Raw genomic sequence first — 15,485 nt, 5'->3', positions numbered from 1 at the left:
ATAAGGAAGCTCCAAAATATTCATAAAATTTATTTTCCTAATTGTGACAGATTTTTATATAGATATATTTTATAGAACTGTTGTTGCTCTCTATTATTTACTTTTAAAGAACTCAGCATCCACCTATTGGATGACAAACTTACTTGATTTTGTAGGATGTTGATTTGGAAATTTGACTATTAATATTTGGGTATTTTATAAATTAATTCATAAAAATTAAGGTCGTTGTAAGGAGCGTCTGATTCTTTAGATGCATTGATCAAAACTTTTATATATATTCTTAGTATAAAAACACATATATCTCACAATCTTTGTTATTTTGTGGGAGTTAAACTGAATTCAGATTTCAACATCTAGATTTTAAGAATATATATGACTTTTGATAGCAAACGGGAATGGTGTATTGCACCAGGTATCATAAATTTAACTCCTCACTTAAAAGCAGCACCAAGAAATATTATGAAGAGTTCTAAGAATTTCCTATTATCGTCCCTTGGAAATATAATTCTCGATATGTTCGTAGTAAAGTCAATGGTTCCTTGTCGAATGTCGTTAAGAAGCCTAGCCACCTCTTGATGTACAATTCTGTATTCATACTTCGTTAAATTGAACGATTTTGAATTTTCTTTGAATCTTTTAAATAATAGAACTTCGACAGAAGATGTGCCACCCAAAGACACTTGGAAAAAATTCCCAATAATTAATTCCCTTATATGATGGCTAAATTCAAATGGAAAGAATTTTTTTTTGTTTTTTTTTCAAATAATTTTTCAAGCATGACAGAAACTCCAGTATTACTACCAGTGTTTGAACTTGTAGTGTCAAAACACATTCCGTTGGCATTGTTAATAATGCCCCATTCTTTTATTGTTTTGAAAATAGCTATTGCATGTGCCTCCCCTGTCCCTGATGGAACTTTGGGAACAGATAAGAACTTTGAAATTCCTTTTCCTGAAACCAATACGGGTAACCGATCAACTTTCTTTTTTTTCAATCAGATTTGGAATCATTTTCCCCTCTCAATGAATAGCGAAGAGAATCTAAGGTAGGAATGCTGCCTTGATATTGTTTGCTCCTTTACATCTGTGCCTAGCCATGTTTTTCTAACTGTTTCTATGAATGAGGTCGTCAAAATTATGACCTAGAATTTTGATAATTTATGATATAATAAAAGCCAATTTTTCGTCAGATACTTTCGTATGATCAAAGACTTAACAATATATGGTTCTATTCTTAACCCCGTTCTTGTTCTCGGCCTCAAATGACCTTGAAGGTCATTTTTTATTTAATTAGTTCCTACTAAATTATCAATGCAATATATTTTTATGAGATCCATTTTTTTTTATATATTATAAAACTTGGTTATATAGATATTTTTCCTTGAAAAAAGTCAATAAAAAGATCACCAATGTAATCAAATCACTTTTTTCTTAATCTAAGTAAAAAAACGTATTTGCAAATTTTTGTGTATATACATGATATCTGTGATACACAAATGAACAGAAGAAGGGAAGAAGACTACATTTTATTTAAATACTTTTATTGTTCTTTCAGAAATATAAAAAATGATTTCTGATAAACATTTATAATTTATTATAAATTTTTAATAAAAAATTTAACTTATTTCCTTCGTTACTTTTATTAACAAGTTGTAATGTATGAGTATACGGATGATTTTATAACCTCTGAATATTCATAGAAATTGTTCAAACTTTGTGAATTGTATTTTTTTAACAAAAGGAACGCATATGAAACTGTATTTTTTTAATTTTTCCCAAAAGTTGGTTTAATTGGCACCCTAATATACAATATATGTCATTGTAATTAATTTGTTAATTTTTTGTCAATATGGAAGCAAGATTGTGTAGGGATGAAATATCATATTTTAGTATATTTACGGATCAAATATATAATAAAACTAGGGAATAGAGGGATTATTTTTTATCGACAGTAAAGTTTAAGTTCTTTTACATTTGTTCTTCCTAGTTCACTATTTTCCTTGATATTCATGGAAAAGGGTTTACCTTTTTTTAAAAACTTGATTGTTCAGGCCCCAAAAATGGCCAAAATCAAAAAATCTGACGTCATGTGAAAACGTTCTATTATTAATTTATATTTATTCTTTGTTCCGTATATTTATTTATTATTATAAAGTATATAGAATGACGAAGTATTTACGGACATCCTTTTTCCTTTTCGTGATGATGATCCCATGACGAGTCACACACTTGTTGCTAGATATTTGATTTGTAAAGTTGATATTATGTTCCGTCAGTCACTTAATTTATATAATTACATTCTACATTCTTTGACTATTTTTCTACATAAATTACATATTTTAACGAAAAAAATAATTATAATAGTTCAAGGGAATTCACCTTGGAAACTTTAATTTCATGACGAGTGTCACCATCGTTCGTGGATTTTACTTTTTCAACGAAATCTTATACTTGATTTTTGTATAGAGTCAAATTTGTATTAAGCAGTAAAGCAAGGGAAACAGAAAAAGTGACTGCTTAGTTCAGGTGACAAATTAAACCATGTACAGTATTTTGAGACAATTAGAAAGGGGGAAAATAGTGTATAAAATAATACAATGAAAGATAAAATATACGTCAGCATGTGCAATACGACTGAGAGAAAGAAGGACTCTGTTCAAAGACCAAACTGGATCTAGAGAGAGGTTAAACAGCCCCGGCCAATCCCCTCAAGTTAATGAGGGTCCATGTAAAAGATCTCGAGATTTCACACAGGACAGACCAAAGAGCTATCAAAAAAGTAATTAGAAAGAGCCTTGTGATGGTGGAGAGGCCACTTTTGACACCAGTAATGAAAGAATCCCATCTCCTCCGTTGCAAGACTTTTTTGAGTTCTTTTGAATATTTTTTGATACTTTTGGCCCTCCTACAGCCCTGATCGATTGCACCTTTAGGTGCATGTCGAGGAGAAGGCCTGCAGTGTCCGTTATCGAAACGCCGAGGCCCTCAAAGCCACTGTCATCCGGCACTGGGACACCATCACAGCAGAATCCTGGCACTGCTATGGAGGTAGTGTGCCATGATTCTGCTGTCTGCCTAGAAGCGATCATTGCCACTAAAAACGGATACATTATTAATTCAGAGAGTTTAGACACACATCTATTTATAGTACCAATTTTGTTGAAATTCTATGTTTAAATAATAAATAATATCTTGTTGAAGTTTAAAATTAAAAGTGTTCAGACTTTAATGGACCACAAGGTAATTTGTGTAACCCCTGGCAGGAGATTACAGGGAGATGCTTCATCCAGTTTTTTAGGTTATGAAATTCCTTCATAGGAACTTGATATGTCTCCATAGTGCAGCCACACGCTTAAACTAGGTGACCACTAGAACAGGTTTGACTGTATATCCAAATGATTGAAAGTTAAGTATTATTTTCTAGGAAACGGTAATAAGTCAAATTGATCAATTTTACAATCTTTGTTGTCTTTCAATTGTTATTTAATGGACCTAAACACAATTATATTAAATCGTCCATCCAAGTTCTTCCTAAAACTTGCTGATTAGTTCTTGTCCCAAAATATAGAAAAAATATATCCGAAATGCAAGTATATTTTGGTGAAAATACCTGTGGTTGTGATGGTATTTAAGGTATAATATACTAGGCCTTTTTTAAATCTTGTCCTCTCATAGGCTATATACATATTTGAAACACGAAACTCTAAATATAAGGAGTGCTTACAATTTTTTCACATTCCTAGATGATGCCATTGGTCATAAATATATAAACTTCGTTCTATCCAATTTTATAAACAAATTAATAATTTCTTATAGAAGAGTTGATGAAAGTTATTATTAAGAAGGTATAAACACCTACGCAACCTCTTTTCTTTTTTTTTTCTTTGAAGAGGACAAGCCATAATAATTTACATATGAGGAGAAGTCAGAATAATGTGAAAAAATGACCCCGCAGGTTATATATATCCTTTTATTCAATTTTTAATAAACTGGCTTTTTTAAATAAAGGTTAGTGAGAGTTTTTTTAGGTAATCCTTCAAAAGAACCAAGTCGAATAACAGGCAATTTTTTGTGAATTACCTTTGTCTCAACTATTAGATTTTAAGATTTATATCAAGATTAAGTTTTTTCATTATTTTAAACACTTAAATAGAAATGTTATTAAATAAATGACCATTTCAACATCCCTGAATAGTTTCATAATTAGTTCTAATTGAACAAATTTGATAATGTAGACTTTTAAGATTTTGCCTTCGAAAAAAGATAGATTTGATATTTTTTTCTTTATACTGAGGTTGTAGACATGACATAATTGAACTACTAAATGTAAGATCTCTTGGGGTTTACAGGGTTGTGCGGCAAAACGTGGGTTGTTAATTAATGTTGATTTTCTTATTAATGTAAGAAGGTTTAATGATTATTTTTGCCATTCTGGTTCATGAACACACTATATTTCGTCATCTCGCCAGCATGACTGAGCAAAAAGCGGAAAGGCTGCTCATTTCAGATCTTTTAGATGCTGAAGTCGAGGCGGTGAGGATTATGGAATTTGTTAAGTGGTCCAGTGACCAAGTTTGAATAAAAAAACTTGTTTACAAGTTGTTGTTTTTTTAAACTTTTTTCGTTATTATTGAAAATAGAAAATTATTGGAGTATTTCTAAATCAATCTCCCGAGGCCACGGTTTACTGCCATACCCTTGTCATTATTGTCCATTGATTCATCGAAAATTACTTATGGAAATCCTTGAATGCATAACTTGGTCAAAACAGTAGGTGCACTTAAGTCCATAGGACTGGAAATTTGGACACATGTCTCAAACAAAAATTAAAATTGAATTCTTACTTGAATCGAATTCCATGTGCAACGATTTTCCATGTAAATTTGATAATATTAGTGACGGAAAGATCTAGAATTCCATTCCTTTAATAAACAATAAGAGTCCAAAAAAATTACATTAATCATTTGATTTTTTTTAAACTTTTATTTGATTTAAAAATATATCTTTAGCTCTGTATGAAAAAAAAAAGAGTTTGGAAACAAACCTCTTGACAAAGAGTCAACATAAAAAAATTGTTTCATTATTATTATTATTAAATAATACAACATAACAACATGTTCCTTTAATCTGTATGACTCATTAGAGGCAAAAGCACGATTTATGAATTGAGACCTTTTACATTCTTTAATTTCATCATTCATGTTATAACAAAAGTATTACTTAAAAATGTACCTAATAACAACCAATTATATTTAGCAAAAACCAAAATTGAAAGAAATATATGTATTACTTTTTTGTTTTTATCACGCACAACGAACACAAAATGGTTTCCTGAATTACATTTACAAAAAAAAATAAGAAGAAGAGCGCAACATGAGCTTTTTATATTTTTCAATATGAAATATAAATGAAGATCATTTGACTATGTCATGACCTTGGCCCCAGATACAAAAAAAAAAACTACCAAAATAACAACAAGAATATTTCCTGATCAGAGGCGTAGCGAAACAAAAATACCTTGATTTAATCGTATTAAATGTATTGAATGTTTATCCTAGAAGTAAATGTCATTCCTAGCTTTAATAAATTAAACCGTAGAAATAAAATATATAGAATATCCTGTGAAAAAAAAAGTTGATGCCGTCAAAAGAGAAGAAATAGTAGTACTTTTTTATTAGTTAGCTATGTAAAAAAATATAGAGACGCTTCAAATGTTTTTATTTTTTTAAATGTTTATTGTATTATAATAGTTTATTATCATAATTATGTATATCAATTCAAAGATGTCAATAGGTTAATAAAGTAACTTTAAAGAGATTTTTTTTAAATCCCATAAGATTTGTGAGTATTCTCCAACCTTTGGTCCGTTGATTTTTCTCACTTATACATTTTCCCAAATAATATAATCTTATGCTTACATAAAATTATGAAGTATATTGAATTAGTGTAAATATTTGGTTTGATATATGTACTTTTGAATCAAAAAAATTATCATTAATTGATTGAGAGGTCTAATTATTTTTTTTTAAATCGATATTTTGCTAGAGTTTCCACTCTGGAGGTACAATTATAGGCCACACATGTTGGCCCAATAGTGAAGTTAGTACTGCTGATGTCAATCATTTTTACAGCCTAAAAAACCAAACTTTATACTAATGAAAACTCTTTCTTCATGAATATGAAGGAAAATAATCCCTCTTGGATTTGAATATGGGACCAACAAATAAAAGGACTTAAACCTTAGCGTTTTTCAACAATTTATCCCTCTATTACCAAGTTATAATATATATCTGACCCTAAGATGTATTAAAAATATGGCATTACATCATTATACAATCATAATTCTTTAGTGTAGACTGTCAATTAACTATTACAATAGAAATAATAAGATTTTTTTTCTCTAATTATCCTATTTTTCTCGTCCTTAATCGAAAAAAAAAATAATTGTAGAAATTTAAATATTTCATAGGGATTTTTAGTGGATATTACATTGATTTAATTCAAATATCACTGTTAAAAATGTAGTATAAAATATAAGTGGTAAGAGTTTTTATTTTTACAAAGCTATTTTATGAAGTTAAATCAAGATTTATTGGAAATTTATTCATTTTATAAGATATCCAATATGAGCCCCCAAGATGATAGCTCCTCCAATTATGAAGCCATTTATGACATTTGTAAAAACGATCTATACATTTCAATTTTTAATTTGGTCTTTTGGCTTAGTTAGGCAGACAGGAACTAAATATTCTTACTTTGAGAAAATTAATGCAACTGTTATGTTTTTTCTAATTTTATATGTTATGTTAAAATTCAGAGTAAAAAAATCAGACATATAAATTAATAGCTTTTTCGGCAAAATATTATCTCTAAAGCATAATTCGGCCTAAAAATCTTAAGCTGTTCTGATTTATACTAGACTAAACTAGTTTGGTCCATTAAAGAACTTCGGTGTGGACCGGTATACGAGAAAAATTATATATAAATTGATCCTAAATAAAAATACGGCCTAGATCGGTCTCATTTAAAACGGAGTGTAGACAAATTCTATAGGTCAGGGGTTAGCTAATATTTTTTAGGGTTATCTCAAAAGAACTTGTAGGAAAATTAATTTACTCTAAACTCTCTAATACCCTGCAGGACAAACCAATCTACTAGCAGAAATCATGGATAATAAACACGTACAATATATTTATTTTTTTATTTCATTTAACACTAGGAACTAAAATTCCATACATATGGAATGAAAATAACACACAAGTAACATAGTGGATGGCACGTTTATTGTGTTAGTTGCATTGATGTCTCCCAGGTGGCTGGCACCCACTGTGGATGTAGTTCACTGTCATGGCGTCCCACTGCTGGCTGACAGTGGCTTTGAGGGCCTTGGTGTTTGGATGATGGAGATTAAAGGCATTCCCTTCGACACGTACCCAAAATGTGTAGTCGAGAGGGTTGGCATCAGGGATGTAAGGGTCCCTGGACAGTCTGGTGTGAACTCCCAAAATCTCTTGCTTGGGCCCTCATAATGTTTAGATTTCAATGGACCACCCGGTCCATCAGGACAGTGGAGAAAATTGCTCTTTGGATCGAGATCGAAATATCGGTCCAAATCGATCTATATTAAATTCACTTAAGACAGAACAAAAATTGGTCTTAGACCGTATTTGAACACTAGTCGTCACACGAGTATTTTATTTTATAAAGTAGTGGTTCTCAAACGATGATACGTGAACTCGGCCTCAGTTGTAAGAGGAGTCTTGAATAGGAGGGAAGAGAGTTATAATTAAAAAAGGTCCATCAAAAAAAAAAAAAAAAAAAAAAACGATTATTACCCAAAAATTAAGTACCAATATGAAATTATCCAAAAGATATCTTGATATTTTGTTAGGTGGTGTACTCTAAAAAGTAAACTTAATAACCACTGCTCTAAAATATTTAAAATAAAAAAAACTTTCTTTTTTCATAGATAGTCTACTAAATAATTAATACTGATGCATGCTTACATAATACTAAAGATGGGACTTTTGTAGAGGGAATACACAGTTTAGCGATTAGAAAAAGAAATTACATAAATAGCATTAATTGCAATTGATTTCAGCAATGCGTATGAACCAGTACGTCATAATTTTATCCTTTCTTCAGTGAAGAAATACTTTCCAAACACATTTTTCAATCCAATCTGAGCCCTTCTATATAATGGCACTTCTAATATTATGTTAGATGGAGAACAATAGTGCTAGGTAAAAGCTGGAGACAAGGATGCCCGATCTTCCCTTTACTTTTCGTTACTACAATGGAGTATTTAAATTACTCCTTCAAGCGCAAGTATGGAGGCTTCGGAATCTATTTATGTGAAAAAAGACAATTTATGGATATGTACGCGGATGATGTTGCACTAATGGTGGAATGGAATTCTGAAAAACACCTCTCAAGAAGAATTGAAATACTCTTGTCCTATTTTGACAAATTCTCAAGTATTTCAAGACATAAAATTAATGTGGAAAAAACTTCTATTCTCCCTGTAGGTCAGTAGTTTCCTTTACCTTCTGATAAGGTTGGTGGATGCAAAGTCCTAGATAAAGTAAAAATCTTTGGACTTGAGTGAGAAGGCTACATCCCTGCCTTCACCAATTGGCAAAAGTTAAACTCCCAGCCTCAAAAGTGGTCTAAAACATAGTGAAGCTACAACGTTTGTAAAAGAATCGATTTTATATAGTACTAAATTAATTGCACAAGTATGGATACATCCATCCTCACTATTGCTGAAAAAGTGTTAAGGGAAGTGGAACCATGGTTGAAGTTGTTGTTTGATCATAGCTTTATTAATTACCTAAAGAGGCCTCGCAAAAAATTAAGGGGAAGACTGGTTCTTTGGTCCAATATTGTGCCAAAAACTTTCATCAAGATTTTTACAAACATTATTAGTAGATCAGATTTAGAATGGAGGAATGGTATTACTGGGTCTCCTGTTTATAAATTTTTATTATTCGGTTCAGATCTTTCAATTGATGAAATTATGAATTTATCTAGTGAATAGCAGCTGATCATGGAATATTATGGACTAATTCCTTCGTTTGACTCTTATAGTACTGTTATTCGCCAACACTCTAACAATAAACCATTTTTTAAGAACTTGAGTGATCCAGTAGATTTAGAAAATATTGCTATTCGGGATAACTTTCTAACAGTCCATGACCTTAATAGTAACTCTGTCTTCAATACTGGAAGATTTATTTTCATTCTGTGTAGATTGTCGAACTTACAACTTTCTCTTGTGCCGTGGTGTCTAAAATTTGACTTTAGAATTACTGAATCGTTAGATGCAAAGCAAACCTCTATGGTGTATAGTAAAACTTAGAGCTTTCCTCGTTCGTGGAATAAAATACTTATGCACTCTTTGAGGGCTATTGATGATAGGAAAAAAATCACATCACAGTTTCAGATATCTGTTGACATAATAAAATTCTTACTGCCGGCAAAGACTGTACTTGATTATATAATATTGTTATACCCACCTTTTTTGACTGCTCTATGTTGACTGTAGTTCTGGATTTTATTTCCTTAACCATAGCTAATTAACAAATTTTGAATCAAAAATTGGAAAGACTATTTTTCTGTTTGGTGGTATTCCTACTCGCCAGTCGTGCCGTTTGAAAGAAGAAAAGCCATCAGTGCTGATTTTGGAAACTTTAAAGCTCTCATAGCTTAACATTTCACGAAGGATAAATAGCTTGATGGGATGGAAGTGAGAGCTATTTTAATTTATGCTTCTGTTAAATATGCAGCTTTTTCTTTAAAGATTCCCCAGCTGCATGGTACTTCCTGGAATTATGCTTCAAATCTTATAAAATATAACACATCTTCTTCAATAAGATATGAAAAGACTTTAAGAACCATCATCAGTACGTACAACAGACACTGAAAGAAAACTTCAAGGCTGACATGCTGGGAGTATATCAAAAATATTTTGTCTCACTATGAGGCCTTTACACTATCATTTTATAATTGTTTATGTTAGGCACTATGTTTTCTGATTGAGGTGTTTTTTTTTATATTTGTAATATCTGTAAGATTTTAGAAGTCTAAAGAGAAAATTAATTTTAAACTATAATATTTATTTATGTTTTAATCTAAACACAAATTTTATTTTATTCATTTTACAAATGTGGTGCATGTGTGAATTAATAAAAACCTAGTTGGAGGAAAATGTAGATCTTTAAGGGTGATACGCAAACTTTAAAGTTGTGATTCCGAACCAAAGCTCCTCTGTGCATCGTTTATCGATGTTATCAAGGCAATAGTTAAATGTATTTCCGAAAAAAAGTTATTAAAAAATGTCCTTCTTTTAGGGCCGCAAATATTAATTTATCTAAAAATAATATTCATTATAAAGTTCTCTATTTTGACTTATATATAGGTAAAAACTCTATTTTTTTTTTAATTACTCAACATCTAAGCATTGATTAATATAGCTTAAACTTTATATTCCTTCATTTGTTATGGAAAGTAAATTTTTGAACCATGTTTTCTCAACATTTCGAGAAAGTAATAATCAATTAACAACCACTCTAATAACATTTTCTTTTGAAATAAAATTCAATGTAGTCAGACTATTTAAAAGTGTTAGTTCATATTAATGATGGATTGAATATACAAAACAAGCTAGGATAGCAGAAGGAATTACTTCGTTTTCAATCTTCAATTCTACTCTGAGTTCTGCATGAACTAACACTAATAACTCCTCTCCGTTACTCTCTGTCATTCATGAGTATAAACAGTACACACTCGTAGTTACACTTTATACTTAAACGTTCTCTCCTCAAGAATGAAAGAATAAGGATAAAAGCTTAAGAAAATACAAAACACTGGTCAAGTGGTCATCATCAACAAGACTTATGCGCTAAAAAATACTTATAATTTACTACTCTAGCCATTCAGAACGTGTGCCTCCCCCTGCCACTTCGTCAAAGCTTGCTACTAGGAATTATAACTGTTAATTTTAGCACAATACACAATAACCTCATTTTTATATACATACTTAAGAAGGTCATTTGAAAAGTCTATGCAAAGTCCGAAAGATGGCACTACTGGTGCGTATCGAGGTTATGTTTTAGTTAGTTTGTAGTAGGGGATGAGTTTGAAATTTTTTCTATGGCAAAGTTAATTTCATCAATATCAAAAGTTCATTAAATTTAATTATCAGATACTTATTTGAAAACTTGTTTTTAAAGCGTTATTCATTTTTGTCAATCAAGTTTCGAAATACTTGACTAAAGTAGGCGTTAATTCCTTGCAACATACTTCAAGTATATTTTTCAAAATAAAAATAAAATTTAAAATGAGATTAATTGCTTTTGAAGTAGTTTAACATTATTCTCCAAAGAACATATTTCAACAAAGGAATTATTTTGATCATGAATCTATTTAAAATAATTTACATTTAGTAGATAATTACAAAAAATAAAGTTAAAGTAAACAATTCATGGATCGAAATATTACCTATGTTTATTTTCAAATATTTTTTTGTTAATTAAATGAAGGCTGAAGAATAGAAAGCAAACCTACTAGCATTATACTTCTTCATATAGAGTATAATGACTTTTTCCTCTTTTTTTTTAAAAAACTGTTTTAAATATCGGGAGGTCCATTGAAATCTGAACACTTACTAATTCAATAATTTGCCTGGGCTGTTTTCTCTAATTCCTCTGCTCCGGTTTGGCCTTTTTGACATATCCCTTTTTTCTCTCTAACATTTCAGACTTACTGACAGCATAAACGGTGGTCCTGAAGACACACAACTGCTTGGAGTATGCGAATGGAAGTTCGTCCATTATGTTCAAGTGTCATTTTTTCAACTTGTACGTAAGCAATAGAGCTCAGGTTGGTTTTATACTTTAGCATATCGAAATATAAATTAAATTCAATCACTAAACCTTCATTAATTATTGCATTAGTAAGTGGTCAGATGTCAATGGACCACCCAGTAGATAGACAGACCAATGAAATAATTCATTTCACCAAGTTTTAAATTTACTTGCTATTTTGAAGACTAAGTTTGAGAACATTACCGAACAAGATGCAATAATTTGAATAAACAAGTTCAGTCAAACCATTTCTGATCTATCTCAATTAATTTCAGATTAAAAAAATATAATTTATTTCCGAAGTAATACTTGATAGGATTTTCATATAAAAATAATAGTTATAGAATAAAAATAATAATTATAGAACTGAACAAGAAATTATTAGTTTCTTCTAAAATGTTACTCTATAAGTCTACATCGAGATATATATGTAATCATGAGTTATTCCAATTAAAGAGGCATAGAATTCATATCTAAATATAATGTAATAAATAAATATCAGGAAGTAAAAGTTGAAATCGCTGTCACAATAAATTAACAAAATAAATTTGAAATCAAATAAATATCAACCCAACTTCATTATGTGGCGTGTCTTCAGTTAGAGTAGTGGCGATAATAACGATTTGTTGCATTAAAATAGGCAAAATATGGACTAATTTTTACTTAACATGTTGAATAATCCACACTTAGGTTCTTAATTCAATATATATATAATTAAAATTCTTGAAGTTAAAGCATATTCAAGCAGATATCCTCTCTCTCTCTATATATATATATCACAGTAGGGATTGAAATCCAGTAGAATCGTTGATTCTCCTAGTAGAAATCATGATCGTAATCTGTCCTAAAAGAAAAAATAGAGTAATTGTATAATAAAAACAATAAATGTATGTTAAAGATGAATAAAAACTCGCAAATGTTTATGCATATGTTAAGGGCAATCTATAAAACTTTAAATAGAGTGGTAAATACTAAATGGTCATTTGAACTTCTAGTAAAATGATTGTGTGTAATTTGATTATTAAACAATTCATTGCAAGCAATTTAATGATTTGATCAAAATACAATTTCATTACAATCAATTTGATAATGTACTGCAGGGATGTCCAACCTGCGGATCACGGGCAACATTACAGCCTGCCGAATGTTTAGGTGTGGCCCACTACTCATTCTCACTTAAATTAGTATTTTTTAGCAAAAATTTCGGGATATCATGAAAATGCGTAGAACGCTCATAATACGTACAAATATTGAAAAATATTTGACAGTAATCGTATTTTCTGAGACTTTAACAGGGATGCCAGCTTAGCTTTTTTAAGCAGTATGGCCTTGAAAAATTAAATTTGGCCTTTATTTATATTTGGTCTAAAATTGAAATAAATTTGTATTTTATAGTTTTATTTTATATAGCCATTTTTCAAGAAATTTAACTTAATAGGTTATGCGGCCCATTAAAATATTTCAAGTGACAGTGCGGCCCATGACATTAAAAGGCTAAACAATCCTATTCTGGTACATTTTTATTGAAATTTATATTGTATTCCGACCATCAGACGTATGATAAAAAATTGTCACAAGAAACTTCATTTTATTTTTCAAAATATAAATTGGCCAACAGGTTCTGTAGGTAGATCAAAACCTATCGCCACCACTGTCTTGAATATGAAGAACCCCTTTGAATATATTATAATACACCCCGGCCCACGGGTTTTGCTAGATAACTGCTTGTCCACACGGGGGATCAAAATCCATCGCCACCATTATCCTGCGTATCAAGGACCCCTTTAATTGTTCTATAATACACCGTACCCACGGTTTGAGCAAAATATCCGCAAGTTCAAGAGTTGGATAATCACTTACCACTTCTTTGAGCATGAAGGACCCCTTTAATATCCTAAAATACACCCCCGCCTATAGGTGTGCAAGTGAACCGATGGTCGAAAAGATTAGTCATCACCACTGCCACCGCGTCATTGATCATCATGAACGTTCGCTATTTGCACAACTCGGCGGTTGATAATGATCCAACTCTTGAACCTACGGTTCTTTTCCAGAAACCATGGGTGGGGTGGGTGTATTATAAGATAGTAAAAGGGGTCTTTGATGATCAAGGAAGCAGTAGCGGTGGGTAATAATACACCTTTTGCACCAGGGGTTCACTTCTACAACCAATAGGCGGGGTGTACTATAAGATATAAATTTGTTTTAATTTTAGACCAAGCATAAAGAAAGGCGAAACTTAATTTTTCATGACCAAAATGCTTAAAAAAGCTAAACTGGCAACCCTGTTACAGTCTCAGAAAATACGACAGTTTGGACATCAGTTCATTGTTAAGGACTTTATTATGAAAAATGCCTCATTCTCCCATGTATATTTATATTATATATATAACAGTAAAGATTGAAATCCAGTAGAATCGTTGATTCTCCTAGTAATAATCATGACCGTAATCTGTCCTACAGCCCCTTCCACCCCCCATCCCTGTTGACTCATAGGATTATGTTGAATAAATTGGAGTTAAGATTTTGAATTTCAACTCCAATCAATCGCTGTCTGATTTACATATTAATTTATACGATTGTTGTATATACAACAGCCTGGATAGTTTGGGATATCTGTAGGTATGGAATCAGGTTGCATCTGATAGCTCAGTGCGATGTAGTCACATGCTTCGATCCAATTATAGAAACAAACAAAATAGTAATTTCGAAATTTGTTCTTAACATAACCTAGCTTTGGAAGTTCAGCCACTATGTCTCAAAAATATTTTAAGATTCAACTCAACTTTATTTGTTATAAAATTTGATTATTTAAGCCTCAAAAGGAGCAAACTCAACAATGCTGACGTCACATGAAAACGCTTTATAAGTGTATCAGTTATATGGCGTAATTACTAATTACACATTTCGTATAGAAACCATCTTAAACAGGGGTTAGTTATTAATTATTACGACTAAGTTATGTCATATTTACCCCGATTGATGCCAAGACGGTTACATATTGTTTTAATGGCAAATCATACACAACAATTTGGATAAATTATTCAATAGTAAAGACAGTTTATTCAATAACTGACACAAACGACAAAGCAATTACCCACTCAGATAGTAAACTAATGTTAAATTCATATTCATAAGTCGTAAGATATTATAACAATTTTTTTAAAAGCAGAAAATATTTGAGGTTGAGTGCCAATATCAAAATAATTCCGTGAATATATAACAATAACTATTTACTCCTATTTGGGATAAAATATATGTACATATATATTTTTTTTTTAAAGAAACTAAAAAAGAATAGCAATTAACAATGTAAACATAATGTATCTATATTGTGCATATTACTATAAATCAAAGTGTAGGTGGAACAGATTATTTAACAGTAAGAAATGAAGCTGCACAATGTTTGTTCTGAAAATACTTATAAAATAAATATTTAACATAGCACAGATACTAGTTTCAGCCCACTCCTAACTAAAGTGGAGATTAGTGTCGACCTGTAGTTATCGACAATATTTTAAAAATAGCCCAGATGGGAAAGCAGCCGAACGTGACCAAAGTATTAAGGAAGCTAGAAAAGGCCGGATTCATTGGAAGGAAAGCCGTTGAAGAACTAAGA

This window comes from Lepeophtheirus salmonis, chromosome 7 (assembly GCF_016086655.4).
Source record: "Lepeophtheirus salmonis chromosome 7, UVic_Lsal_1.4, whole genome shotgun sequence".
In the NCBI taxonomy this organism is placed as follows: Eukaryota; Metazoa; Arthropoda; class Copepoda; order Siphonostomatoida; family Caligidae; genus Lepeophtheirus; species Lepeophtheirus salmonis.
Note: the sequence above shows the minus strand (reverse complement) of the source record.